This window comes from Terrapene carolina, unplaced genomic scaffold (genome assembly GCF_002925995.2).
Source record: "Terrapene carolina triunguis isolate 2854851 unplaced genomic scaffold, T_m_triunguis-2.0 Scaffold97, whole genome shotgun sequence".
Lineage (NCBI taxonomy): Eukaryota > Metazoa > Chordata > Testudines > Emydidae > Terrapene > Terrapene triunguis.
This window is the reverse complement of record NW_020664448.1, coordinates 7,485,282-7,491,093: the sequence shown is the minus strand read 5'-3', so window position 1 is coordinate 7,491,093 and position 5,812 is coordinate 7,485,282.

Here is a 5,812-nt window from a genome sequence, read left to right as displayed (position 1 = left end):
TATATATATATATATATATATATATATATATATATATATATATATATGGGATTCTCAGTTGTTTTTATAATGACACCATGCTCACAAGCCTACTACTTTCTGCTTTATTTCAGGTTCCTAAAGTCAATTTTGGCCCCAGGTTACTTCCCGGGTAGGAGGGCCTCTTAGGTTTTCCAGTGAAGAAGCGAGCATCATTGTAATGGCATTAAAAAAAGCAAAAACTATTTGCTCCAAGCGACAAATTATAGCAACATTAAGCAACAATTACTATAATGAAAATTATTGAAGCAGCAAGGTAGCAGACAAGCTGTGTACATCTGGTCTGTTCATCTGCTTCTATGGAGAGTGCTTCAGAGAGTGAGAGAGTTGATCATGACATTTTAGTAGTGTTTTAAGCAGAGGAGAACAGAGAATGTTGTTCCCTCTCATAAACTTCCATTTTGCCCTCTTGAAGAAAAAAGCTTATGGAGTGTAAACACATATCTGCATCCTTTAACTACAGAATAACATCTCCCAGTAGCAGATTACATAGCAACATCCTGTTGTACTATTAGCTGAGCTCAGTAGGGTTGGGATGGGAAAATCTAGGTACTGCAAGAATGGGTCTTTAATCATTTAGTAGCTGAGTCTGTGTTAGGAAGCCCCATGCTGCTAGAGGTGTCATCTTGCAAATGAGATGTAAATTTGAGGTCCTGACTCTTCTTGATCATTAAACATTGTAGAAAGAGTAGTGGTGATTAACTCTAATATCCTGCCAAATTTGAATTTGAATAATGATTGTATTCTGCATAGAGTAGTGAAATTCCCCTTCAAGCTTCAGTTGAATTGTATTCATCTCTGCTAAAGTTTTGTAGATTTGCTGTGCAGTGTTGGTTACTGCATTTCACTGAGAAATGACTGATCATTAGTGTCTGTGAAGTGATATGAATGTCTAGTTTGTATAATCAGTTAGCAATGAGTAAAGTAAAATCTGTAGGTGCCCTATCTAAATGAAAGTTAGATAGATAGACAAATGCAATAAAGATTATCTAACTAATTGATCAGATTTTGGTGATATTTCTTGATCCACAGTATAGAAAAATCAATCACTTTTTAATCTATACGTATTCCCTTTTTTATTATTTTTTTATTGGTGCATTTTTTTACCCATGTCCTAGATTCTTCTGTAATGGACTTTCAGCCTGTTCGGAAGCAGGAAGGACTGGAAAGCCCACAAGAAACAGCCCTTATGAAATTTGAGCCAAACATCTGAATACTTATCAGAATCAAACCTCCACATTTTGTAAAGTGCCCTCCGGGCTATAGGCCCTGATTCAAGAAAGCACTGAAGCATGTGCTTAACTTTAAGCATTTACTTAAGTCCATCCCTGTTCAGCAAAGCCCTAAATCATGTGCTTATGGTTAATCATATGGTTGTGTTTTGCTGTACTGGGGCCTTTATGAACAGCATAGGCCAATCTGGCTCCGGATTCACCTGTTTTAGACACTGGCATAGGAAGGAAGGGGAAAAATGCATTTTGTTAAATCCAGAATACTTAAAGCTGCAAATCCTAATGTCCAGGTGCACTGGGGATGCTCTCCTGTCCCCCATTCAATATACCACAGGGAAGGTTTTTAAAGTCATCAGGTTGAATCCAAAAGAGAGTAAGAAGACAAAATCTCCTTTACAGACAACACTAGCTTTGAACTTCCCTTTGCCCACTTTCATAGGAAGGATGAAACTTTCTGATCATAGGAATTACCAAACTGGATCAGACATAAGGTCCATCTAGTCCAGTATCCTTCTACGACACTGCGAGAAACTTCAGACAAAGGTGTAAGAACCCCACATCAGGGAGATATGGGAAAATCTGCCCTCATTCCAACTCATCTCATCTGATCCTTGTCTCTAAGAGCTAACAATTGGTTTAAACCCTGAAACCACAGGTTTAATGTCCTTTCCAAAATTATAACTTTGGATTTCTGGAAATTTTTTATATCTATATAAATATGCAGTCCCTGACGGTTGCCAACAAACTATAATCCATTTAAAAACACTCTGGGGCAGATTCTGCCACTCATGCGTAGGCTGGATAGTTCCTTACCCCTCCTGAGGTGCCTTGGAATGAATGGGACTGCTTCTGGTGTAGGGTTATTAAAGGAGCAGAATCTGGTCTTTGGTGAGAAAGTAAGGACTTTGATCAAACACATTGTCCTGGATGATCTGATTGTTGAGCTCTGTCAAGGTTGGTAGGCCTGGAAAATGACTTGTCTTAACAGTTGTCCCATAATACTGCAGACTGGTGACTGGGGTGTAGAGCTTTGACGTGTGTCCCATCTCCATCCATAATCCATAGCGAGGATTCATACAACAATACTGGTTCTATGATCAGTTCTGGTGACAGTTCTAATTTTTCTGCGGGAGAATAATAATAATAAAAATTGTAATTGTAATTATAATAAAAATTTTATTTTTATACCACAATAAGTTATTGCGATTTTCCTAATGGATGGTGAGATTCACTTGGGAGAATACAGCCAGCAGCACTCCTGTGCACCTTTTAAATCCTATTTAAGTGCCCTATTTTGAAGCCTGAAGTGGGACTTAAGTAATGCATAAACCGTATGCTGCATCTCTGCACAGGGTTGAATTTTACCCTTAGATCAATGACCAACTCTACGCTCTTATCTAGCCACATGTTGACTTTTCCGTGTGTGTGTGTGCACATGCGCGCACATACTTCTTATGTAAAGAGACTTGGATTTTAAATATTTTTTAAAATACTGTACATTGTTGCATACAGTGTTGTTGTGGCCCTATTGGTCCCAGGCTATAACAGAGACAAGGTGGCTGAGGTGATATCTTTTATTGGACCACCGTCTATTGATGAGAGAGACAAACTTTCAAGCTTATACAGAGCTCTTCTTTAGCTCTTCACAAACCTGAAGAAGCACTCTGTGTAAGCTCAAAAGCTTGTCTCTCTCACAAATAGAAGTTGGTCCAAAAAAAGATATTACCGCACCCACCTTTTCTCTCTCAAAAAGATACGAGTGTTTTTAAAAAATAATTGAATAACCAAGGAACCTTGGAATTCGTAGACTGTAAAACAGTCTACTACTAAGAGTTCAAGAGGGTGTGAAACCGTTAAGAGGTGCCCATGGACGGTATGAGGCCGGTAGTGGCCCCCGGCGCGCCGCGACCGGGTCTTCTTGGAGTCGGGTTGCTTGGGAATGCAGCCCAAAGCTGGGGGTAAACTCCATCTAAGGCTAAATACTGGCACGATATCGATAGTCTACAAGTACCATGAGGGAAAGTTGAAAAGAACTGTAAAACAGTCACACATTCTGAAAGAGTTTGCTTATTCTCATACACATACATTTGTTGATGTTCAGTGTAGAGCGGACCACTGTTCTGGAGAATGTGGCCTCTGAAGTTGCACTTATGTTTCTTCTAACACACGTTCAGGGGGGGAAGTTGGGTGTGTTTTGCTCTACATATACACACAGATTCCTGGAGTCTAACCTAATCTTGCAGGGTGAATTCCATTGAACACTATTGAGGCCCTTCATTCCTGCAGTACAGGTGATGTTTTCAATCTGTGTATTTTCGTACATGTAGCTGTCACTGACATGAATAGTGAGTATAGGAATAGAGTCAGATCCAACTCTCATTAAAGTCAATGGGAGTCTTTCCATTGACTTCAGTGGGAGTGGAATAAAATCCCAGGGTCCTGACTGCAACCCGCTCCCTTTTAGACCACACGCCTGTTATCCGGGGTTCTTTCAACCCAAAGCTCTTGGTAACTTGACTCTGTGCGAGGAGGTGTCAGGAAATAAATCAGGGGAGACACAGCCGTCTAACCGATAGATGGGTGGCACAAACAGGACAACACAAGAGTTCTTTCACTTAAAGCTAAACTTTACTAGTCTCTAGCACTTACACACGCCCGCAACAAGATTAGTAAAAACCCCCAACCCTTGATAATTACCAAAGCTGAGTGTGGCTCTTAAGTGGCACAGTGGCAGCCCGTCTGCCGGTGGGGAACACAAGATGTATACAGAGGGAGAGTCCAGTCCTGAAGAGTCTCCCAAAAGAGAGTCCCCTTATTTATACATTAGTAATAGAATGACATGTCCCTTAAAGAAAGCTTGTTAAGTAAGCAGTTTCAAGCAAGAGGTTCCTTCTGATTATTGATTAAGCGGGTGTGGGTTTTTCCAGAACTTGCAGCCTTGAGATCCCAATAGACATTCCTGCTCTTTTAAAATGCATGTATCAGCAACTTCAACACAATTCTTATCAGGAAGGAGGCGGGGTCAAGCTGCCCTTGCTGTGGCACCCCAAAAACCCCTCCCCTCTTGCCTTGGTCAAGCTGAGATTGCTGAATGGCCAATTTATAGCTTGCTGACTAGGTTGCTTTTTAACAATAAGCCATAGTGGTTTTAGGCACTTTACTGGTTTGCCAAAGTCTCCCCGTATACGCCCATCCCAGAGCGGGGAATACTTCCTTTGTCTGTCTTCTCTGTTTATATTAAAAGCTATTTGTGGCAGGGATGACTTTGTCTCATTATGTGTACATACAGCGTTTAGCACAATGGTTCCTTGATGTTGATTGGGACCTTTATACACCGCTATAAGAATTGGACCAGACCCATGAAAGATACATAGGCTCCTCTGAATTGTATTATTTTCTATTTTAAAGTGAGCAGTTTATAAAGCTCTTACATACAGTTGCTGGACACTCCAAATGTATGCTGGATGTGAGCTTAAAATAGCATTAAATTAATTTGCGACTGGATATACCATGCCTCCCTGGGAAGAGTAACTTGCAGACTAACAACTCTTCAATATGACTGAATCCTTTTGTTGAATATCAAGAAATAGACCTTGAATTTCTCCGGTTGGAGGACAAAAGAAAAAAATCGTTTATCTGTTCTGAAGAAAAAGTTATTTACTGCAAAGCTGACGAGCTGTAAGCCAGAACTCTTTTGAATTATGCCATTAACACCTGGCCCGTCGCATAAGGCTTTTTTGTAACTCCTGAAAATTGGTGATGGCTCAGTGTGACCGTGTTTATTCAAACCCATAATTTTTCATTCTATGGTCATGCCATTTGTTTTTCAACTAGTAACCATCTTTCATCTCACCACTGGAGACACAGGTGCTGTATTGAAGTGATGTTGCACGGTGTATGCTGTCATAGGGTCAATTGTGTTGATTGCTAGCAGACTGGATTAAACAGAAAGCACATAGTACTTCAGTTAGCCTTAATTAGAGTATGCAATACATGTGTTCCATTCCAGATGAGACAACTTAATGAAAAAAGCAGCAGGAAGTCATTATAAAGCAAGTAAATAAGGCATTGTTAGAGCTGCAAAGAAACTATCAGAAATGCTTTGAGAACATATTCACATTAGGGTTTGGGGGAGATGAAAATTTAAAAGGATATTTGTTCTTTAATTTAACTTCGGGGGTCCCATCTGTGAGATGGAGCTTTCTTTTTCCTGCCTTCCTTGTAAACACATACATAAGAATGCACGTCAATAATTGAAAATACGGGTGTTCCAAATTAGAATGGCAGTGTCTGACACTCTTTTTGCACACGGGTAAATAATTGCAGTAGGTTTAAGGCAGTGGAGAATCAAGCCCTTAGTGTGATAACAGTCACAAAAATGCATTTTATATCCTCTTTAAACTCACTTTGGGGAAGGCGTCACTGACCAGACAAGGTGCAAGGCAATGGAGAATCAGGAAAAAACTGATCTTGAATATGTTTGGGGATGGAGTCAGAGTCATTCAACTGAAACACTCGGGCCAAATCCCCAGCTGGTGTAA